Raw genomic sequence first — 25,033 nt, forward strand, 5'->3', positions numbered from 1 at the left:
GGTTGAAAAGCAGGACATCTAAAGTAGTAATCTCAGGATTACTTCCAGCCCTCCGTGCTAGTGAGCATAGAATTGGAGAATTGAGTGAAAGAACACATGGCTGGAGAACGGGTGTAGGAGTGAGGGCATCAGATTTCTGAGGCATTGGGACCAGTTTTGGGGCAGGTGGAACCTGTACAAGATGATGGGCTACATCTTAGCTGGACTGGAACTAACATCCTTGCAGGGAGATTTGCTAGTGCTGTTGGGGAAGATATAAATTAGATTGGCAGGGAGATGGGAACCTGAGAGGAAGCACAGATTCAAGGGAAGCAAAACTGGTAAAAGGAAGTAGAAAAGTAGAAAGCAAAAATAGAAGACAGACAAAGCATAGACAAGCATCAAATAAGATCAGAATAGAGAATAATGTTAGAAAACCGAATTAAAGGCACTCAACCTTTTTGCAAATGCTATGTGCATTCAGATAATGATTTGAACGCACAAATTGAGGTAGATGGGTATGATTTAATTGCCATTCAGGAGATGTGGCTATAGCATGACCAAGATTAGGATCTGAATATCGAAGGATATTTGGCATTTAGAAGGAATGGCAAAAATAAAAGGAGGTGGAATAGCACTTTAATAAGGGATGAGATCAGTACATTAATGAGGATCTTGGATTGAAAGATCAAGATGTAGAATCAGTTTGGGTGGAGCTAAGAAACAGCAGGGGCAGCAAACATTGAAAGGAGTTGTTTATAGGCCATCAAACTGTAGTGCTAATGTTGGGCACGGTATAAATCAGGAAATTATGGAAAATAAAAGCACATGGTGTAGGGGGTAACATATTAGCTTGGATAGAAGATTGGCTGACTGGCAGAAAGCAGAGAGTATGTATAAATGGGTCTTTTTCTGATTGGCAGGATGTGACAAGTGCAGTCCCACAGGGGTCTTTTCTGGGGACTCAACTTTTTCCGATTTACATTAATGACTTATATGAGGGGACCAAAGACATAGTAGCTAAATTTGCAAATGACACAAAAATAGGTAGGAAAGTATGTCGTGAAGAGGACATGAGGAGGTTGCAGATGGATATAGATAGGTTGAGTGAGTGGGCAAAGATATGGCAAATGGAGTTTAATGTGGGAAAATGTGAAGTTCTTCACTTAGGCAGGAAGAACAAAAAAGCAGAATATTACTTAAATGGAGAACAGGCTGCGTAATTCTGAAGTGCAGAGGGATCTAGGTGTTCTAGTACGTGTCACAAAAAGTTAGCATGCAAGTACAGCAAGTAATTAAGGCTAATGGAATGCTATCCTTTATTACGAGAGGGATTGAACATAAAAGTAAGGATGTTATGCTTCTGTTATACAGGGCATTGGTGAGACGGCACCTCGAAGTTTTGGTCTCCTTATTTAAGGAAGGATGTAAATGCATTGGAGGGGGTTCAGAGGAGGTTTACTAGATTTATACCTGGAATGAGTGGGTTGTCTTATGATGAAAGGTTGGACAGGTTGGGCTTGTTTCCACTGGAGTTTAGAAGAATGAGGGGTGATTTGATTGAAGTACACAAGATCCTAAAAGTCCTTGACAAGGTGGACATCGAAAGGATGTTTCCTCTTGTGGGTGAGTCCAGAACTAGGGGGCATTGTTTTAAAATTAGGGGTCACCCTTTTAGGACAGAGATGAGAAGAAATTTTTTTCTCGAGGGTTGTGTGACTTTGGAACTCTGCCTCAGAAGGTGGTGGAGGCAGGGTCATTGAATATTTTTAAGGCAGATATTTTTAAGATAGATTCTTGTTAGGCAAGGGAATCAAAGGTTACCGGGGGTAGATGGAAATGTGGAAATCGAAACACAAGATGATCAGTCATGATCTTATTGAACGGCGGAGCAGACTCGAAGGGCCGAATAGTCCACTCCTGTTCCTATTTTTTATGTTGTTATGTAAATTAAAGATGCATGTGAAGTGGGTAATACAGTAATAATGGGCGACTTCAATTTACACATAAACTAGGTTAACTAAATCAGCACTAATGCCGTGGAGGAGGAATTAACGGATTGTGTAATGAGATGAGTTTCTGGAGCAGTACATTCAGAAGCCAACTAGGGATCAGGCTATTTTGGATTTAGTGTTATGTAATGAGAAAGGGCTAATTAATAACCTTGCTGTAAAGGAGCTTTTGGGAAATTGTGACCAAGATATGGTAGAACCTTGCATTGAGTTTGAATACAATATAGTTCATTCTGAAACTAGGGTCTTAAATTTGAAGAAAGGAAATAATGAAGGTATGAGGGATAAGTTGGCTACAGTGGATTGGGAAAATACATTAAAATATCTGACGGTAGCCAGGCAATGGCTAATATTTAAAGAAATACTAAACTGTCTACAACAGATATACATTCCTCTAAGACACAAACACCCAAAGGGAAAGGTAAATCAACCATGGGTAATGAAAGGAGTTAAAGATCGCATTAGATTAAAGGAAGTGGCTTATAAAGATGCCAGAAAAAGTGGTAAGCCTGAGGATTGGGAGCAATTTAGAATCCAGCAAAGGACAACCAAGAAACTGATTAAAAAAGGGAAAGGAGAATGTGAATGCAAATTAGCAAGGAACCTAAAGGTAAAAGCTTCTTTAGGTATGTGAAAAGGAAAAGATTAGCTAGGACATATGTGGGCTCATTACAGGTGGGGACAGAAGAATTCATAATGGAGAACAGGGAAATGGCGGTAAAACTAAACAATTACTTTGCGCAGAATCTTCCAGTCAGCATGCAGGGGAGGGCCCGACACACCGACACGTAAAATCATGTGTGATGATGTCGGGCGTGCATCCCGAAGTCATCGCGATATTTCGTTCAGCGGGCGCATGCTGGAGTCAGCTGCGCGCCCACCGAAATGTTAAGAGCCTATTAAGGCCATTAAGGGATTAATTAAATTATGTAAGAATGCTGCCCGTCCAACCTTAAGGCTGGTGGGCAGGCGAAAAGCCCAGGCGGCCTTTGCGTTTTTCAGGGAACCTCATCCATGGGCTCATATGTGGGCTCATTATAGGTGGGGACAGAAGAATTTATAATAGAGAACAGGGAAATGGCAGAGAAAGTAAACAGTTACTTTGGGCAGAATCTTCCAGTCGACATGCAGGGGCAGGCCTGATACGCCGGTGTAAAATGACGCGCGATGATGTCGGGCGTGTTTTTCATCCATGGGCTGGATGAGGTTTCCTGAAGCTTTTATAAAATAAATTAGTTAATTTTCCCACCTTTATAAACATGTACCAAGTCATGTGACACTGTCACATGAAGGGACATGTTTAAATAAATTTTTACATCATTTATTGAACTTTTTTATTGTCTTATTCAATCTCCCTGAGGCAGCTCCAGAAAAGAATGGTAAAATTAAGCTGAGCCAACATGAATTTATGAAAGGGAAATGATGTTTGACGACCTTGCTAGGGTTTTTTGAAGATCTTACTTGTAGCATTGATAAAGGAGAACCAATAGATGTGGTGTATTTGGATTTTCAGAAGGCTTTTGATAAGGTCCCATACAGGAGGCTATTAAATAAAATTAGAGTGCATGGGGTTGGGGGAAGTTGAGAATTGGTTAACAGACAGAAAGCAGAGAGTAGGAATAAACGGATCATTCTCAGGATGGCAGGCTATTACTAGTGGGATACCGCAAGGATCAGTGCTAGGACCACAGCTATTCACTATCTACACAAATGATTTGGATGTGGGAACCAATTGTAATATTTCCAAGTTTGCTGATGACACCAAACTGGGTGGGAACGTAAGCTGTGAGGAAGATGCAAGGAGGCTTCATGAGGACTTGGATAGGCTAAGTGAATGGGCGAGAACATGGCAGATGGAATGTAATGTGAACTGTGAAGTTATTCACTTTGGTAGGAAAAAACAGAAAGGCAGAATATTTCTTAAATGGTGAGAGGTTGGGTAGTGCGGGTGTCCAAAGGGACCTGGGTGTCCTTGTTCATGAGTCACTAAAAGTTAGCATGCAGGTACAGCAAGCAATAAGGAAGGCAAATGGTAAGGTGGCCTTCATCACAAGGGGATTTGAGTACAGGAGTAAAGATGTCTTACTGCAGTTGTATAGAGCCTTGGTGACACTTCACCTGGAGTATTGTGCACAGTTTTGGTCCCCTTATCCAAGGAGGGATTTACTTGCCATAGAAGGAGTGCAACAGAGGTTCACCAGGTTAATCCCTGGGATGGCGGGATTGTCTTATGATGAGAGATTGAGGAGACTGGGTCCGTATTCCCTAGAGTTTCAAAGAATGAGGGGTGACCTCTTTGAAACTTACAAAATTCTTACAGGTCATGCCAGGGTAGATGTAGATAAGATGTTTCCCCTGGCTGGTGAATCTAAAACCAGGGGATACGATCTCAGGATAAGGGGTAGGCCATTTAAGAGTGAGGTAAGGAGGGATTTCTTCACAAATGAACCTCAATGAGATGCCTTGGAAGAAGATAGGGAAAATCAGGAGGATGTTAGAGACGATGGGGACTGCGAAAAACAAGAATTATCAAGGCCCATTGAGGAAATACGAACATATGAATTAGGAGCAATAGTAGACCATTCTGCCCCTTGAGCCCGGTCTGCCATTCAGTAAGATCATGGCTGATCTGAGTGTGGCCTCAACAAACATTATCTAAGCATCCACTCTGACAGTTCCCCTCGGGATCTTAAATGTTTTAATAAGACCATCCCTCATTCTTCTAAACTCTAATGGTTACATGCCCAACCTGTCCAACCGTTCCTCATAAGATAACCACCTCATTCCACGAATCAGTGGAGTGAACCTTTGAATCACTTCTAATGCAATTATGTCCTTTCTTAAATAAAGAGACCAAAGCTGTACACAGTACTCTAGATGTGGTCTCACCAATGCCCTGCACAACTGTATCAAAATATCCCTTCTCTTATATTCAAATAAAAGTTAATTTTCCATTTGTGTTCCTATTCACTTGCTGTTACCTGCATTCAAAAACCAGCAGGAGTTGAAAAGAAATAAGATAAAATAATAAACTTTCTGACAACTCAACAGTGGACCAGACCGACCAAGGCAATGTCAATGATTACCCACTCCCACGAATGAGAAGGAGGGAGAATAATGACACTATTGATTGAGCTCCGCAGACTGGGGACCTAATCTAATCTGGCCAACCTCTATTTGCTGCACAATCAGTGGGACCAGTAAAAAGGAATTGCTTTGACTAAATTTCATTAACCACCGACCTATTTGGGGTGAGATGAGCAGTGAACCTTCAACATTGCGTTTAATGAGGTGATGCTTTTGTTTCTGAAAGTAATTACACACAGGACCAGCAGTGATGTGAATATATGTTGGCCAATGAATCACTCTTCTGTGACATGCAGGTGTAATCTCACTGGCATGGAACCAATATTGCTTGCCAAGTACACAAGAATTAGGAGCAGGAGTAGGATATTCAGCCCCTCGAACCTGTTCCACCATTGGATAAGGTCATGGCTGATCCGATTTTGACTCCTGACTTGTGCTTTGTAGATGTGGATACTATTGTGCTGTCATCCTTAATTAACAGAATGAATGCTCAGTGAATATGAAAATGGGAAATGCTACTTCATACACTGGGCCAGGGAATGTCTACTAACACAGCCCAGAACACGTGTAACCCACACCATCACCCGCAACACTCCCCCACTCCGAAACCCACCCCCACCCCCACCACCTCATGAATTTGCACTAGGGTCTTATTGGGTTGCCTGGGTAACTGGTTGATCATGATATCACCAGCCTGCAGATCCATGGGAACTTGATGGAAGAAGCATTACAGGCTGTTATGCAACTCAGGTACACCATTCCTACTTTATTGCTCAGTTTTATACGCATATTGGATTGAAGTGCTACCTTTCAGAACCACCTAGTAAAGATGCAACAGATTAACACAGAAATAGAGAAAGGTATATAATATCTTGGGGTTAAATCCTAGCGAATGGATGCTTAGAATGCAGGTGAACCCCCCTGGGCATATTCAGTATTATATAAATTTCTGATCATACAAGTCCTGGTCACCACATCATTGGTATTTATTTATTTATTATTTCATGGGATGTGGGCATTGCTGGCAAGGCCAGCATTTGTTGCCCATTCCTAAATGCTTGACATCGCAGAGGGGCAGTTATGAGTCAACCACAGTACTGTGGTTCTGGAATCACATGTAGACCAGGACAGGTAAGGACAGCAAATATCCTTCCCTAAAGGACATTACTGAACCAGATAGGTTTTTATGACAATCATCTAGCTTTTCAATTCCAGATTATTAATTGAATTTAAATTCCATCAGCTGTTGTGGTGGGATTTGAATCCTTGTCCCCAGAACATTAACCTGACCCTCTTGATTACCAGTCCAGTGACATTAGCACCGTCCCCCCACCAATAAATTTCTACCTGCTGGGTCCTCAGGTTTGTTTCCAAGTTAAAATCGAATGTGTCATGCCAAACAGCCCTCAATTAGATCAAATTGATTCAACAGGTGAGGAGATCAAAGATGTGGTCTTCTGTCCATCAAGGCGGGGAACCTGTAAGAATATTGGGGATAGTGACAAATTGACATATTTTGCTTAAAGCTTTTAACTATCATTCTTGAAAGGCTGTGATGCATTTTTTTTTGCTAAAAGTTACTAACCTTATAACACACGAGTTAAGATGAGACAGCTCGATGCTAGAGGCAAACAAAATATCTTAAGCCAATAATAGGAGCAAAAATATGTTGAGACAACTAGATGATTAATGTTAATTCTGGGCAGAAATGACCGCATGGGATTTTATGAAATGATAACTTTGCAAATCTCTATGGACAGATCTATATAACCATCGAGGGTCTTGTGAGGATCTGGTTAGGTGACTATATAATAATCAACCTGTCTTAAATTTGGTGCTGAGGAACCGGCGAAGACCCAAACGGTTAGAGGTTTACTCAGCTATCAGAGGACAATGAAACAGTCACACAACCTAAGATGGTACCAACTCAATTATGAACTCTGTCTGTATAGCAATGGATAAAATGCTTTTCATCTCTGTATTCTTATTGTTATTAATATAATGCATCAGCATATATTTGATGTGATTTTCAATAAATGAATCATTGATTACCATTTTTCTCATTAAATCTGAATCTATTACACTGTGCAAATGTATGTATCAGAGTATTACAACACAGCCTGGAGGTTACTTGTAGATCATATCTTCTTTATCTGTGACCTTCAAGAGACCCACTGCACCTTGTGACCATGGGTCTCTACTGGGTCTGTCAGCTGTGGATGTCACCTAGAACTCAGCATTGCTCATTCTCTTCTACCGTCCATTGAGAAAAAGGAATAGAATCTTGCCAGGTGCAGGTGGCATGGCTACCTCAGTATTCATAGAACAAAGAAAGGAACACACGGACACAAGAATTAGGAAGAGGAGTAGGCCTTTCGGCCCTTCGAGCCTGACCATCATTTGATCTGATTGTAGCCTCAGCTGCATTTTCCTGTCTGTCCGCCCCATAACCCTTGACTCCCTTGTCAATCAAAAATCTGTCTAACACAGCCTTGAATATATTCAATGACCCAGACTCCAGTGCTCCCAGGAAGTGAATTCCACAGACTAACAACCCTCTGAGAGAAAAAATTTCTTCTTATCTCAGTCTTAAATGGGATACCCCCCAATTTTTAAACTGTGTCCCCTAGTTCTAGACTGCCCAGCATCCAGCCTGTCAAGTCCCCTCAGGATCTTATATGTTTCAATAAGATCATCTCTCATTCTTCCAAACTCCAATGGATATAAGCCCAACCTGTTCAATCTTTCCTCATTGGATAACGCCTTCATCCCAGAAATCAGTCAAGTGAACCTTCTCTGAACTGCTTCTAATGCAATTATATCCTTTCTTAAGTACAGAGACCAAAACTGTACACAGTACTCCAGATGTGTTTAAGGCCCTGTACAGCTGCAGCAACACTTCATCTAATTTTACACTTGTTTCCCCTTTCAATAAACACCAACATTCCATTTGCCTTCCTAATCACTTGCTGTACCTGCATACCAACTTTTTGTGATTCATGTTCCAGAATAGCCAGATCCCTCTGTACCATAGAGTTCTATAGTCTCTCTCCATTAAAATAATATTCTGCTTTTCCATTATTCCTGCCAAAGTGGACAGGTTCACATTTTCCCACATTAAACTCTATCTGCCAAATTTTTGCCCACACACTCAACCTATCTAAATCTTGCTGTATAATCTTTTAAGCCCTCTTACTTCCTACCATATCAGCACATTTAGCTACCGTACATTCAATCCCTTCATCCAAATCATTGATATAGATTGTAAATAGTTGAGACCCCAGCACTGATCCTTGTGGCATTCCACTAGTAACAAATTGCCAACCTGAAAATGACTCATAACAAAAACAAAAACAGAATTACCTGGAAAAACTCAGCAGGTCTGGCAGCATCGGCGGAGAAGAAAAGAGTTGACGTTTCGAGTCCTCATGACCCTCTGTCGAAGGGTCATGAGGACTCGAAACGTCAACTCTTTTCTTCTCCGCCGATGCTGCCAGACCTGCTGAGTTTTTCCAGGTAATTCTGTTTTTGTTTTTGTTTTGGATTTCCAGCATCCGCAGTTTTTTGTTTTTATCTCTGAAAATGACTCATCCATCCCTACTCTCTTCTTCCCGATAGCTAACAAATCCTCTGTTTATACTATATATTACCCTCTACATCATTAACTCTTATTTTGTGAATTAATCTTTGATGTGATACCTTGTCAATGCCTTTTGGAAATCCAAATACACCACATCTACAGGTTCCCCTTTATTCACCTTGCTTCTTATTTCTTCAAAGAACTCTAATAGATTTATCAAACATGATTCCCTTTTCATAAAATCATGTTATCTCTATGTGAACGTATTATGATTTTCTAAATGTCCTGCTATTACCTCCTTAATAATGGATTCTTGCATTTTCCCAATGACAAATGTTTGGCTAAATGTCCTATAGCTTCTTCCCCACATCTCTCTCCTTTCTTGAATAAAGTTGTTACATTGGTAATTTTCCAATCCACCTGGAGCTTTCCAAAATCAAAGGAATTTTGCAAGATTACAACCAATGTATCTACTATTTCTGCAGCAGATTCTTTTAAGATTCTTGGATGACAGCCATTAGATCCAGGGGAACTTGTCAACCTTCAGTTCTAATAGTTTTCCCAGTACCTTGTCCCTAGTGATTGTGATTGTTTTAAGTTCCTCCCTCCCTTTTACCTCTTGCTTTTCAAGTATTCTTGGTATGTTTTTTGTTTCTTCTACAGTGGAGACAGACACAAAATACCTGCTCAACTGCCATTTCCATGTTTCCCAGTATTATTTCCCCATACTCGCTTTCTAAGCGACCAATTCTCACTTTAGTTACCCTTTTTCTTTTTAAATACTTAGAGAAACTATGACTATCCATTTTTATATTTCTAGCTAGCTTTCCCTCATACTCTTAATTTCTCCCTGCTTTTTCTTTTTCGTCATTCTTTGTTGATTTCTAAAGTCTGTCCAATCTTCTGATCTTTGCAGTATGTATGCTTTTTCTTTCAATTTGATAGAAAGACTTGCATTAGATAGTACCTTTCATTGCCTTTTTTATTCTTTCATGGGATGTGAACATTGCTGGCAAAGCCCATCCCTAATTGCCCTTGGTCAGCTACCACCTTAAACCACTGCAGTCCAACTGATGTGGGTACATCCTGAGTGCTGTTCGAGACAGAGTTCCAGATATTTAACCCAGTGACAGTGAAGGAATGTGACATAGTTTCAAGCCTGGGTGGTGCATGGCTTCGAGGGGTGGTATTCCCATGCAACTGCTGCCCTTTTCCTTCAAAGTGGTAGGGGTCACAAGTTTAGAAGGAGTTGCTGAAGGAAACTTGACGAGTTACTGAGGTGCATCCTGTAGATGATGCACACTGTTGCCATTGTGTGTCAGTGGTGGATGCAGTGAATGTTTAGGTTTGTGTGGGTGAGATGCTGATCACGTGAATTGCTTTGTCCTGGAATCTGTCGAGCTTCTCGTGTGTTGTTGGAACTGCACTCATCCAGGCAACTGGAGAGTATTCCATCACACTCCTGACTTGTGCCATGTAGATGGTGGAAAGGCTTTGAAGAGTCAGGAGGTGATCCACTCTCTGCAGAATTCCCAGCCTCTGACCTGCTCTTATAGCCACAGTACATACGGCTGATCCAGTTAAGTTTCTGGTCAATGGTAACTCCCAAGATGTTGATGGTGGGGCATTCAGCAATGATAATGCTGTTGAATCCCAAGGAGAGATGATTAGGTTCTCTCTTATGGAGATGGTCATTGTTTGGCACTTGTGTGGTGCGAATGTTACTTGCCACTTATCAGCCCATGCCTAAATGTTATCTAGGTCTTGCTGCATCTGTGCACAGAAAGCTTCACTATCTGAGGAATTGTGAATGGAACTGAACAATGTGCAGACATAAGTGAAAACCCCACTTCTGACCTTATGATGGAGGGAGGGTCATTGAGTAAGCAGCTGAAGGTGGTTGGGCCTAGCACACTGCCCTGAGGAACTCTTGCAGCAATCTCCAGGGACTGAAATGATTGGTTTCCAACAACCACAGCCATCTTCCTTTATGCTAGTTATGACTTCAACCAGGAGAGAGTTTTCCCTGATAGCCATTTATTCAATTTTGCTAGAGCTCCTTGATGTCACACTCAGTCAAATGCGGCTTTGATGTCAAGGGCAGTCACTCTCACCTCACCTCTGGAATCCTGCCCTTTTGTCCATGCTAGGGCCAAGACTGTAACGAGGGGCAGAAATTTTTCTTCCGGAGTCTAAGTGTGGTGGTGGGTGGGTTTCGCTGCGCATTTCCCGCTGGGTGGCAACTCATGCTCGGAAGCTAATTATGCATCGGCGAGTAGCTGTCTGAATCACATGGGGGTGGGCACTGATTCATCCGCCCTGCCATTACCTAATGAAGTTGAATGGGGTTGAAGGTCCAGGCGTCATATTTAAATGCCCACCAAACACGCACATTACTCTCAACAGGTCAGCTGGCCGTCAGGAAATGTCTTGGAACATCTGCACCGAAGAAGAAAGCTGCACTAAGGTTCTGCAATAACTCTCTTGAGGCCCTCATCTATGGAGTCCACCAGCACCGGGATGCCCTCTACCTGAGGGATGGCTCCAGGAAACCCCCCCAGCCTCACCACGCCGGCCTGGGAGGTGGTTGCAAGGGAGGTCAGCTCATTGGGCACTCGCCCAAGAAACACAATCCAGTGGAGGTAGAGGATAAATGATCTCATCCGCTCCGCCAGGGTAAGAGTCAACCTTCAGCTCACTCCAATCTCACATTATGGCATCATGCACTCAAAGGGTTACACTGCTCTCACACAACATTAGTAGGGGACACATCGGCACTGATTGTCTCATGGACATTTTAACATCACCAGCATCTCATCATGCTGTACAAACTCCATCCTAAGCCCTTACTGGGGAGGGCTCAGCATACATAGCAGGCCTGCATGCTGGCCAACCTCTCCTACATCTCTTCTCATCACGTTCCATTCCACTTAACTTCATGGAGGCCAAGCTCATCCACAACCACAGGGTCATATCCAGGACAGGAAGAGGGTCAGCAGACGTCCATGAGCTGATCCACTTTGAGGAGGATGCCACTGAACTGGTGGATGAGGAAGAGATCAGGAAGGTGAGATCGGCCTCTCCCAGCAAGCCAGTACGGATGAGCTATCCATGAGTTGATCACATCCTGATAATCACAGTGAGTGACATGCAATGTTGTATTCTGCCTGTCTATGAACTAAATCTACCTTCCCTCTTTTACAGGCACTAGAGGCCCAGACAGAACACCAGAGCAACCATATGCCCCAGCCCCCAGGCCACTTCAGAGGAGGATGCTGAGGGTGCATCAGAGGAAGAACTGTCACGCCATTCACCTGCAGCTTCCATCAGCAGTGGGTCATGGATCTAGATTAGGCTCAGTGTCACATTCTGGAGAACATCTCACTGACACATCTCCGCAGCAGTCGGAGGCAGTGACAGCCAGGAGGACTGCTGGAGATCAGGCATCCACTGAGTCTGAGTCAGATGATGAGCCTCTGCAAGTGGCTGTCTCTGACATGCTGCAGATCCAACGACAGACAGCGGAAAATCAGGTAGGATCGTGAGAGGTAGCCAAAGACCAGAGCAATGGATGGAGGAGTCCCTCTGTGTCTGACTCCTTTAGGAGAAGGGGCTCCTGGCGAGAAATTAAAGTGCTCCACCACCGCCTCCCCATCCCCCACCTTGCCTAACCACTGATGGATCCCACCAAGGCCTATAGCAACAGAATGCAGTCCTAGTGCAAAACTGGCAGGATCTGCTGCTCTGACATGCCAGCGTTTTGAGGTTTCCATGGGAGGGATGGTGACTGCCTTGGAGACCTTGGTTCAGCAGATCCTGCAAGATTTGCGCTTGGACTGCACTCCATCTCTAAAGGCATTGGTGAGATCCATCAGTGGCTGGGCGAGAGGAGGTCGGGCCACATTAACCTCTCTTGAGCCCCTTTTCCTCAAGGGGTCAGACAGATGCCCTCGGGCACCCACAGGCAGGAGGAATGGCAACTGGACACTCCCGGGACAATCCGCCCAGGTGACTCTTAGAGTGTCCAGCCAATCACAATCCCTTCTGCCTGTGACACCATCACCTCCTGCTGTACAGGCTGAGGAGGGTGCATCATCCCCACAGCAGGAGACCCAATGCAGGCTTGAGCCCTTCAAGTCTTGGCCCTCCAGAGGATGCTTGCCAAAATCATCAAAGACATCTGGGCATAGCAGATAGCAAGATGCCTCCACCTCTAATGCAGATGTTGGGGATGAACCTGGAGGCAGCAGTAGGGTTAGAAAAATTAAGAAACTTTGACATCAATTCTGGGTGACGGGTGTTCGATCACTATATCTATCATGCACCTTTGTAAATATATTTTCTGCTCATGAGAACGGTCTCGTCATTTGAAAGCACCATGCATGTACATCTACGTACCCTCTTATTGCAAAGGTGAGCCAAGCTCCCACTCAGGGGTTGCCTCCCTTTGTGAGCCTCACATTCAAGTGATGTGTAGATGACTCATGATAGTTACTCAACCCTTGTGTTATGGCAGGCAGATGTGTCAAACTCTCTGGAAGTGTCTGCAAAATGCATTAGTAACCTCTACTGCTGACAAGACAACATGGAGTTAGGCGTGTTCAATAGACTTGGAGGGTTAGCTGTAATTGTCTCTCAAAATGAGATGGCTGCCTTCATTGGTAGTGCTAATGCACAAGGCCTGAAGCCATGATGGTCTCTCCAACCACTCAGACATCTCAGTGTCCGTTAAAAGTTTCTCATTAAGGTGGTGATGACTGCATCAAGTCTTTTGACGCTGTCTTTGGGCTGTTGTGTGACTTTCAGGGATATAGGGTTCGCCACTGACTTTTCCAAGGATTAGGGCCTGGTGAATCATGAGGGTTGAAGGCGCAAGTCCGAATGCTGACCTTGCTCTTGATGTTAAGGGTTGTAAAGGCCTTTCAGTGCACTGGCCTGGCACTAAGGGGCAGAAGGAATGTGGCTGTGTCCTGTTGCCTGCACCTTACTCCCCCTGGAATCTTGTGGCTGTCAGTGTGGCACAGGCACATCTTCTACGTCATGCTTCTTCGATGACATCCTCTTGTGGAAGCTGACCCTCATCTCCCTCTTCAAGTTCCTGCCCTTCCTGCTGTTCATCATCCAAAAAGCTCTCAGCCTCCTCCATGTCCCCCTCTGGCTAGGGACCCCTTTTAAGTGCCAGGTTGTGAAGGGTGCAAGAGACCACGATGATGTGGGATATCCTTGTGGAAAGTACTGCAAAACCCCAGCTGAGTGGTCCAAACAGCGGAAGTGCATCTTCAGAATACCAATATCTGCTCGATCGTGTTGGCATGTCATGAGCCATCGTTTAAGTGGGTACCCCTTATCCTGTAGCAGCCAGCCCTGTAATCACTGAGATCCTTTGAATATGTGAGGCACCTGGTAGTGACTCAGGATGTATGAGTCACGGGAGCTCCCAGGATACCTGGCACAAATGTGCATGATGTGCTTCTGACGATCGCACACCAGTTGAGTGTTCCTATTAATGAACATCAGGGGCTGCCACCGTGGAGCTCTCAATGCCACATGTGTGCAATCAATTTCACCCTGTACTCTAGGGATATCTGCAAACCCCAGAAGTCTAGCAGCCTGGCTAGCTTCACTGAGTGTGAACTTCACATTATGATGAGCCTTCCTGTAGAGGGCATCTGTCACCTTCTTGATACATTTATGTGCTGAGGACTGTGAGATGCCATATAAGTCTCTTGTGGATTCCTGTAAGGATATGCAGGAAAAAAATGGAGCGCAGTAGTGATCCTCAGAGGCACTAGCAGGGAATACCCTCCCAGTTCATGGGACATCAGATCCTCCCACAGGGTATAGCAGATATGATCCACCACATCTCTTGACAAGTGCAGATGTGCTCAGCCTTGTCTTTCGCTCATCTCCAGACAGGAAAGTCTTCTTTGGTTGACCATTGGTCATGCGAGTCACCTCCATGGGATGGGTCTAACCTCCTCTAGGTATTACTGGGGCTCTGCTGGACCATGGGCTACAGGTCGGGCCTCATCTTGAAGCTGCGCAAGGTGGCTCCAGGCCCTTTCCCTCCTCCTTCTCCCTGTGGACTGATGGATGTAACAGATTAATGAATACTGAACAAATAAAGTAGACCTCCCACTCGCAAACAGAAAGCCAATGTCATGCTCTAGAACTGCATCTGCGCTACCAGATTTTCACTGATACAGTTTTGCAGCTGAGGCACAAAGTCACAGATCTAGGTGACCAAGATGCCAACCCTGATACTTGACATCTCAATCACACAGAGGCTGGAAGAGGTTTGCCCCATTCATGAATTGTGCAAGCCTTTCCTCTCCCCCACCTCCACGAATCTTTGTGCAATCCATTGCTCTTGTGCCACACTAACACAAACCACACTCCCCTCCTAGTCTGGAGTCTACGTGCATCCCCTCCCATTCATGCAGTTCGATTCCCACCCGCTCCCTTCTGTGGCTGCATTCTAGTCTTCCATGTTGGGCTCCAGCTTCCCTACCTTTGGTTTCCCCGCTGCCTGCCGTCGTACCCCCACTCTGCAACCCCACCATAGCCCATTGTCCCCCCATGTCTCCATCCTCCTTATCCCCATCCCCTCTCCACCCCCACCATAGCCCACTGTCCTCCATGTCTCCGTTCTCCTTACCCCCACCCCCTCTCCAACCCCACCACAGCCCGTTATCCTCCAAGTTCCATCCTCCTTACCCAACCGCCTCTCCAACCCCACCACAGCCCATTGTCCCCCATATCTCCATCCTCCTTACCTCACCCACTCTCCAACCCCACCATAGCCCATTGTCCCCCATGTCTCCGTCCTCCTTACCTCACCCCCTCTCCAACCCCACCATAGCCCATTGTCCCCATGCCTCCGTCCTCCGTACCCTCACTCCCTCTCCAATCCCACCATAGCCCATTGTCCCCCATGTCTCATCTTCCTTACCCTCACCCCCTCTCCAATCCTACCATAGCCCATTGTCCCCCATGTCTCCGTCCTCCTTACCCTCACCCCCTCTCCAACCCCACCATAGCCCATTGTCCCCCATGTCTCATCCTCCTTACCCCCAGCCCCTCTCCAACACCAGCATAGCCCATTGTCCCCCCAGTCTCCATCCTCCTTCCCTCCCCCACACCTTCAGTTGCAATGCCAGTTTCTGTTTCAGGGTCCAGCCCTGCCTGAGACCCAAAGAACAGACCTTCCAGGAGTATGGAGGAAGCCTGTGAGCAGACCAACCCTCCACCCCTTCCAGTGTGGTGTCTCAATGGCATTGGCGAGAAACCAGAGCAGCACTGTTGCAGGAAGGCTTTGAACTTTGCACTCAGCTCGAAGTCACGAGCAAAGTGAGGGCCAACAGCTACACGCCACTTCTATCTGAACATGATTCAGGCCAGTCTAATGGCATTCCCAACATCGATCAACGGGAAAGACGACCTGCCATTAGCTCACTATAAAAGTGGTGAGGGGAAAATTCTGAATTGATTTCCCACTGGTGGGATTCCGATTTTTGGCCTCTCTCCAAATTTTCTGCTCCTGTCGCTGGCAGAACCGGAAAATTCCACCGGAGGTCTGGAGCTGAGCGTTCCTGATGGAACCCACCCACATAGCTGTTTGAAAAATAAACAAGGCCAGTCAAGGAAAAATAAATCTGGTAAATTGCTCTTTGATCCTCTTAGTTGATTGAAACTAGTCTAGGACACAACACAGATCATAGTACTTGATATTTTACTTACCTTTTACAACATGGGATCCTTTAGACTAATCAGCAACTGATTAATGTCACCTAAAATTCAGAAATTAACATAAAATCAGGAATTCATACGACAGCCAATGAACACATGGCATAAGTTGCTAGGGAAAGTGATTAAAACAGGAGTATGAATAGATTTAATTAACAACTAACTTTGTGGAATGAGAGAGGATTGAGGATTACAATGAGAAGGCAAGAAATTGTAGAAGCGGATGTAGGACAGTGCCGGGTCTAATACCGTCCAACTAAAACTAAACCAAGTCAGCACAAAATGATAAGCCAGAATTTGTTAACCTTGCCAACAGTGGCCATAACATGATTGGATTCAATACCAGATTTGAGAGGGAAGAAGGGTGAGTCACAACCAAGGTATTAAATTCAGGTAAGGCTGACTTTGAAGGGATAATCAGACTTTAGCCACAATAAACCAAGGGGAAATTTAACAGGTAAAACCATAGATGAACAGTAGGGTGTTCAAAGAAGTGTTTAGCGTTAAACAAATCCTGTGCATAATCCTGAAGGGTAAGAGCTCTACTAAACAACTGCAGACAGCAAGAGAGGCGAGAGGTAGGAGAAAACTAAAACAACTTACACAAATGAAAAGAGTAGCGGAGATCTTGCAAACTGGGAAAGATAGAAAGAACAGCAAAAGGATAAAAGAAATAAATGAGCTGCAAGAAAAGATTACGAGACAAAACTTCTGAAGGATATGAAGCATAACAGAAAAATTATGACAAGTTGCATTTATATAGCCCCTGTAAGTTCCAAAGCCACTTAACAGGGGTGTTATCAACAAAACTTGACACCAGATCACATATGTTCAAATATATTAAGAGGATAGAGAAGGGTATCATGGGTCTCTTAAAAATAGGCATGTGTGAAATTATAATTGAAAATAAGGAAGTGGCAGAGTTGTTAAATGATCACTTTGAAGATATTTGTGAAAACTGAAAATAAGTGAAGGGAAGGAATTTATTAGATTTAATATAAGTAAATTAAATTTCAATGGACTAAAGATTGGCAAATCGTCAGGACTTGATGGTTGTCACACTAGTATATGAAAAGAAGTAGATGAAGAAATTGCAGTTGTTTTAGTCTTTATCTTCCAAATTTCTTTTGACTCTGGAATTGTCCAATTGGATTGTAAAATTGCAACTGTCACTCCATTGTTTAAGAAGGATGGAAGTGAGAAATTACAGAAATGTTAATCTATGGTCTGTTGTGTGGAAGTTAATAGAATCTGTCATTAGGGACAGAGTGACTGACAAATATGAATGCTCTTCTAAGGATGCAGTTGGAGATGCTTTTCTAAGTGTATAGTAGGCATGTTTTTCTAATGATTCGCTAGAGGCACTCTTCTAAGAGTGTGGTGTACCTCAACCCATGCCATAATTTTTAAAAGGAGCTAATAAACCCACACTCATAAATGACATGATCATAGCTAAATTCAGCATGATGGCAGGAGTTACAGTTTGTTAAGGAGGCCTTGTTCCTGCTCCCAACTCATACCAGTTTTCCCAAAACAATACTTTCTAGAACGTGATGTGTAGTCACTGATGCAGTTGTTTGTGCATGGTCAGTCAACCCATTATTGAAACAACTGATTTGACTCACCATGGGATTGGCTGACAAGCAGATGCACACAGAGGGACAAGGCACCCAGAAGCATCTGTGTCCCTCTGTTTAGCTTGGGTTTTATTATTGTACAGCAGAGCAGGTTAATCCAGGGACAATAGTGACATCGAGTCACATGAAGGCCCCTGCATGCCCATCACTTATATAAATAAGGGAATGGAGGGAGGAATGTTTAGAATCACACAATGGAATGCTGCTGAAGATGCTGGGACAGAGTGTGCCTCTTATTGCCTTTGTACTGTCTCTAACACAGGCCTTGTATATTGGCAATGGCCTTCAACGCAAAGTTACACATTTAGGTAAGCGAGTTGAAATTGCCTTCTGAACGGAAAACAAAAAGTCAAAAAACATTTACTAACAACCTAAATAATGTTGGCGTGGATCAGCGACCATAAAAATACTGTGAGCGTGGAATAGAGACAATCAAAATACAGATAAGTTTCTTTTTATTTGATATTTTAATGTGAGTGATGTTGACACGGCTGTGTTTATTGCCCATCCCAAGTTTCCCAAGGAAGATGATGGTGGACTTTCCCCTGCAGCCCTTGTGGGGAACAGTTCTCCCCTGATGGTATTGGTTGGACTAGTTTTTTTAAAAATTTCATTCTCAAGATGTGAGCATTATTAGCATTTATTGCTCATCCCTAGTTGTCTTGAGAAGGCGGTGTTGAACCTTCTTCTTGAACCACTGGCAGCAGTTTTGATGCAACTGAGTATCTTGTTAGGCCACTTCAGAGTCAACTTGTTAAGACTCAGCCACTTTGGTGAGGGTTGGAAGCACATGTAGGCCAGACTGTGTAAGGATGGGAGAGAGTTCCAGATTTTCACAATTCTCTTGTGTAGAAAGGCTTTCTGACATAATTCCTTGATTGCCTAGCTCTAATTTTAAGGTTACAAGTACCTCACCTTGTTCCCCCATGAAGGGAAATAGTTTCCCTCTATATTATCAAATACTTTAATCATCCTTAAACACCTCAATTAGATCATCCCTTAATAAGCCCTAGTCTATTCAACCTGTCTTCATAATTTAACCTTTTAACTGGTGAATCTGCACTGCACCCCTCCAAGGCCAATATATCCCTGCTGAGGATTTAGAGAGTTCAGTTTCCTGGAGAGAGAATGGGGCAGAGGTGAATTTCCTCAGGAAGGTGGGCCCCCTACAGTAAATGGAGTCTCTGTCCATCATTTATCTTCCACTAAAGTTATGGGGGTTGAGCAGGAGACCCCCAATTAAATTTTAAGAAGGGCAGCTTTACAAAAAAAAACTTACAAATAAAAATGTAAAGACTGGGCATCTTAAAGTCAATGGAAAAGAACATGGTCAGGGTATAAAATGAGGCTATGATTTTATGCTACAAATTCGGCACCCCCCACCCCATGGGTTTATATTTCAAAAGCCGGACTTTCATTATTCAGCTTGTTCTATAGTATTTTGGAAACAATTAATCAAATTCCTGATAGTTTTAGTCTCTGCAAACACTGGGCTGGCTTTGTCAAGAAACACAAAGCTACTAGGAGCTTGGGTCATGCAAGAGTCCAACTGAACTCACCAGCTTCACACCAGAATAACTTATACCGGCCATTTATTTGAATTTCTATGTTTTTTTTAAAGATGAGTGATTGGTTTCTCTTCCTCTTGCTATCTTCTGTTCTAAGACCAGGGAGTGAATTAAGCCAGTGGGGTATTGGATTGATTTTTTTTTTTGCTTCTATGTTTTCAACTCACAAGGTGAGCTGTTTAATTCTGAAATACAACCCCCCGAGCAATTGTCAACAGGACTGTTGGTGACCCAATAAATTAAGCCCCATTTTTCCTCACCTGAGCAAATCAACACTTTGCGAACAGAAGAACTCATCCTAATATTATTGAAAGCATTCAAACTGTCATAGGATTTTGATAATGGAGGCAGTCAGGTGGACCATAATAGTCTTTGATGGCTCTGTCTCTTCCTACAACAATATGAAAAGCAGCATGGAGGCACTCATGCCACATTGTTCAAGGAGAAGACCCATTGTCACCTTCTGGGGGCAATGAGGGATAGACAATAAATGCCAGCCTTGCCAGCGACGTTAATATAAGGAGAGCAAGTGAAAAAAAAAGCGTGGTAACAGAATAATGCTTTATGAGCTATTGTTATTGCCGTTAAAAACAGTGGTGATGTTTTGCTAGGAAGCCCATTGTGCTCAGAGATAAATGGGTTTATAGTGCCATCACAAATTCTGTGATACACTGCACCTAACTGTATACATAGTGTTAAATGTGTCAATGGTTCCACTGAAAGGCCAGTATTGCCTGACTTATCAATGTCAGCAACATCCCCAATCACCTCATCTAAACTACTTTGGTGTGCAGTCATTCATAATGCAGGAAAACCTTATGGGACCTTACTTACACACAACATTGAGATTAATAATTGGTTAGTCTGTTTCTTTGGTGGTGTTGATTGAGAGGAGAATGTTGGCTCTGGAATCTTTAAATTGCATCTGAGCATACAGGCACCTACATAAAAACATAAGAAATAGGACCAGGGGTAGGTTATATAGCCCATCAAGGCTGCTCCACCATTCAATACGATCATGGCTGATTTTGGGCTTCAACTCCACTGCCTGCTCCCTTAATTCCAAGAGACCAAAAATCTGCCTATCTCAGCCTTGAACAGATTCCACGATGAGCATCCACAACCTTCTGGGGTAGACAGTTCTAAATATTCACAAACCTCTGAGTAAAGAAATGTCTCCTCATCTTAATCCTAAATGATTAGCCCCTTATTGTTCACTCAGTGTCTTAACCTTTCAGAATCTTGTGTATTTCATGAGTTAACCTATACTCCAAAGACTATGGATCCAATTTGCTCAGCCTCTCATCATAGGACAACCTTCTCACCCCAGGTACCAATCTAGTGAACTTTCACTGTACTGCCTCCAATGCAAGCATATCCTTCCTTAGGTATGGTGACCAAAACAATGCATAGTACTCCAGATGTGGTGTCACCAAAGCCATAGGCAATTGTAGCAAGACTTCCTTGTTCTTGTACTCCATTCCCTTAGCAATAAAGGTCAACATGCCATTTGCCTTCCTAATTGCTTGAGTACCTGCATGCTAACCTCCCTTGTCCCTTGTACGAGAACACCCAACTTTCTCTGAACAACATTTACAAATTCCATGTCCTTTAAAAATATTCTTTTTTTCTATTCTTCCAACCAAAGTGAATAACCTCACACTTCCAACATTATACTTCATCTGCCATCTTGTTGCCTGCTCAAACTGTCTATAACTTTTTGCAACCTGTGTCCTCCTCACAACTTACATTCTTGTAGGATGGAAGAGAATTGCATTTACTAATTTCCAATCCACTGGGACAATTCTAGAATCTAGAGAATTTTGCAAAATCATCACCGATGCATCCCCAATCTCTGTAGCTACCTCTTTTAGAACTCTAGAATGTAGGTCATCAGGTCCTGGAGAGCTGTTGGATTTTAGTCGCTCTCCAGTACTTTCTTCTCTGGTGATATTAATTATCTTAATTAACCTCTATTTCGGGTATGTAACTTGTGGCTTCGATTGCAAAGGCAGACACAAAATATTTGTTTAATGTCTCTGTGATATTCACATTCCCCATAATAATTTCTGCTGTCTTTGTCTCCAAAGAATCAACATTTACTTTAGCTACTCTCCTCCTTTTTATATGTTTTTAAAAGATCTTACAATCTGTTTTTATATTCCTGGCTAGTTCATTTTCATATTTTTTTTCCCTTTTTATTAACTTTTTGGTAGCAGATTGCAACAATGAAAGTTGAAATTGCACCCTTGTATTAGCCTTTTGCTAATGATATTACAAGAATGGTACAGGGATGAAAGACTCAGTTACGTGGAAAGACTAGAGAAGATGCAATTGTCTACTCATCTATGTCAATTGTAAATCCTACTATTTTCCCTCAGGTTTTCCTTTCTAGCTGATTGACTGTAATGGTAGCTTATGGCCATGCCAGTTATTGCACATCAGTAACTAGGGGAATAACTCTCCATCCTTCCTCCAAGAGGACAAACCTGGGCATTGCTTGATGCTTCTCAACAATAGCACAGCTGCATTAGTCACTAAGCCATAGGGACATTTAATCTACAATCCCTCCCCCATCCCACAAATACCATAGCATCTCTCCTTTTGGCAGAGAAGATTAAGAATAGATTTGATTGAGGTGTTCAAAATCATAAAGAATTTTGTTAGATTAAATAAGGAGAAACTATTTCCAGTGGTCAAAGGTGCAGTAACCAGAGCACACTGATTTAAGGTGATTGGCAAAGAACCAGAGACAAAATGGGAAAACATTTTTTGACGTAGTGACTTGTTGTGATCTGTGGTGTCCTGTCAGAAAGGGGGATGGAAGCAGATTCAGTAGTAACATTCAAGAGAGAATTAGATAAATACGTGAATGGAAAAAAATTACATGGTTATGGGAAAAGAGCAAGGTAGTGGGATAATTAGATAGCTCTACCAAAGAGCCAGCACAGGAACAATGGGCCAGATGGCTTCCTTCTGTACTATATCATTCTATGATTCAGTGGTTAATGTCAATATATAAATGTTTGCTTATGAGTGCAGCCCAGAAAATGTAATTTCTCATTAACAGTGACTCTAAACAACTGCTCTGTCTGTTGCAAAAGGTTGAGGGTTGCATCAAAGATGTTGGCTTCATTTCCCTTGTAAAGATTTTCAACAGCTTCTTCACAACACACTGTTACTACTTCAAACATGTTCCTTGTTTTCAATCAATAGGCAACGGGAATGGTGATTGTATTGGTGCAGGACACTGAATCGTTGAGGGAGGGATTGTAGGGTAAACGTCCCTTTGGCTTAGAGCCGAACACAACTGTGCTATTGTTGAGAAACCTTAAGCAATGGCCAGGTTTGTCCTCTTGGAGGAGGGATGAAGAGTCATTTCCTAGTTGCTTATGTGCAATAACTGGCAACTGGCATGACCAGTCAGTCTGCTAGAAAGGAAAATCTGAGAGAAAGTAGTAGGATTTATATTAGAAGTAGATAGGCAGACAATTAGATAGATAGTTGTAGTAATTATGGTTGCTGCAGTTGGACATGGACAACTTCAGTATCTGAGAAGTCGTGAATATGGTGCTGAACATTGTGCAATCATCAGCGAACATCCCCACTTCTGACCTTATGATGGAAGGTCATTGATGAAGCAGCTGAAGATAGTTGGGTTGAGGACACTGCCCTGAGGAACTCCTGCAGTGATGTTCTGGAGTTGAGATGATTGACCTCCAACAACCACAACTATCTCCCTTTGTGCTAGGTATGACTCCAAGCAGCGAAGAGTTTTCCCCAATTTCCATTGACTCCAGTTTTGCTAGGTCTCCTTGATGCCACACTCAGTCAAATGCAGCTTTGATGTCAAAGGCAGTCACTCTGACCTCACCTCGGGAGTTCAGCTCTTTTGTCCATATTTGAACCAAGGCTGTAATGAAGTCAGGAGCTGAGTGGCCCTGGCAGAACCCAAATGGATGTCGATGAGCAAGTTATTGCTAAGCAAGTGCTGCTTGTTAGCACTCGTGAAAACTGCACCGTACCACCCTTCCTCAAACAGACTGGCTGAAAGGGTGGTTCAAACGTTCAGAACAGGCAAGAAAAAGCTAACTGGCAATTCCTTGGCAACCAAGCTAGTACGCTTTCTTTTTCATTACAGGACCAGCCCTCATACAACAGGTGTCACACCTACGAAGTTATTGTTGAAACACCATCTCAGGACGAGACTGAGCTTAATAATGCTGAACTCAGAGGGGAAGGTGGAAAGGAGTCAGGGAAGCCAGAAAACTAAACCCCACTGGCATTGTTGCAAGAGGAAATTTACCATGGGAGAGCTGGTATATGTGAAAAGCTTCAGGAAAGGACCAAAATGATTACCGGGTGAAACAAGTGTGGTGACTGGGCCTCTATCTTACCACATGGAGGTGAAAGGCCAGGTCATCCAAAAACATGTGGACCATTTAAGGAAGAGAGAGACAAATCACGAAGATTTGGTTCCATCAATGATCATGACCGGGTCAGCATTTCCCTGTTGAGGCTACTCAACCCAGAACTGACATGCTTGATGTTCCTGTAAGAGTTGAGGATACAGAACTGCAAGTGCCCACCAAAGCACCTGATGTTCAGGCAATTCCGGAAAAGGAGGTTCCTAACAAAGAATCTGAAGTTGTGGACATGTAACGTTCCACACATACCAGGAAACCACCTGAAAGACTGAACTTGTAAATTCCTTACCCAGTGTATATTTTATTTTGTCTTGAAAAATATGTACATGTAAATATATTATGTATAGCTGAGTTAAAGGGGGAGGAATGCAGTAATTATGGTTTTATTTCATGTGTAATGTACCTTTAAGAATAATACTTGTTAGGCAAGATTACATGATCTGTAGTAACCAATAGGAGAGTAGCATGGGCTACCTCAGCAATCAGTGCAAAGATAGAGTTGGAGTTGAAAGCACAGATGTAGTTGCTGCTGAGTATATTGTAAATAAACTTAAAGTTTCCACCCAAGAAATGTCTGCTGATCAACTCTATCATTAATAATACAACTCAGCCACCCTACAACAATAGTAAAGGACAATCGTCTCATCTAATCTATGCTGCTGTTCACACCCCAAATCAGCTTCTTCCTACCCCTTTTCATCTCACGGTACCAGAATATCCTTCTGTTTCTTACTTTATCATTTTCCCCTTAAATGCATTATGCTATTCGCCGTAAATACTTATTGTGGTATTCTAACCATTCTCTGGGTAAAGAAGTTTCTCCTGAATTCCCTATTAGAATTGTTGGTGACTATCCTATACTTATGGCCCCTTGTTTAGGTTCCCTCCACAAGTGACAAAATCTTTTCTCCATCTCTTCTGTCAACTCTCTTCCATAATCTTAAAGAGCTCAATCAGATCACCTCCTCCCCTTGTTTTTTCAAGAGAAAGGAGTTCC

General features: G+C 43.1%; 1 protein-coding gene and 2 long non-coding RNA genes across 7 annotated transcripts in view; 2 read left to right on the top strand and 1 right to left on the bottom strand.

The window, feature by feature from the left end:
* The window catches only part of LOC121270909, a 64,372-nt gene that overhangs the window by 22,916 nt on the left and 16,423 nt on the right, over positions 1 to 25,033 (bottom strand). For 4 of the 5 annotated variants that reach the window (XR_005941635.1, XR_005941633.1, XR_005941632.1 and 1 more), the window contains 3 exons: positions 16,399 to 16,448; positions 6,664 to 6,699; positions 6,426 to 6,556 (listed from right to left, as the gene is read on the bottom strand). This is a non-coding gene — a long non-coding RNA (uncharacterized LOC121270909). The remainder of the gene's footprint in view (positions 1 to 6,425; positions 6,557 to 6,663; positions 6,700 to 16,398; positions 16,449 to 25,033) is intronic. The other variant, XR_005941636.1, reaches the window with a different exon arrangement.
* zgc:112285 (uncharacterized protein LOC561476 homolog) overlaps positions 1 to 25,033 on the top strand; it is a 50,283-nt gene that overhangs the window by 12,642 nt on the left and 12,608 nt on the right. The window lies entirely within an intron of this gene.
* On the top strand, positions 11,076 to 23,804 carry LOC121270910. The gene is made up of 3 exons (XR_005941637.1): positions 11,076 to 11,334; positions 11,863 to 12,191; positions 23,751 to 23,804. It is a non-coding gene; the product is annotated as an uncharacterized LOC121270910 (long non-coding RNA).

The sequence above is a fragment of the Carcharodon carcharias genome, chromosome 28 (genome assembly GCF_017639515.1).
Source record: "Carcharodon carcharias isolate sCarCar2 chromosome 28, sCarCar2.pri, whole genome shotgun sequence".
NCBI lineage: Eukaryota > Metazoa > Chordata > Chondrichthyes > Lamniformes > Lamnidae > Carcharodon > Carcharodon carcharias.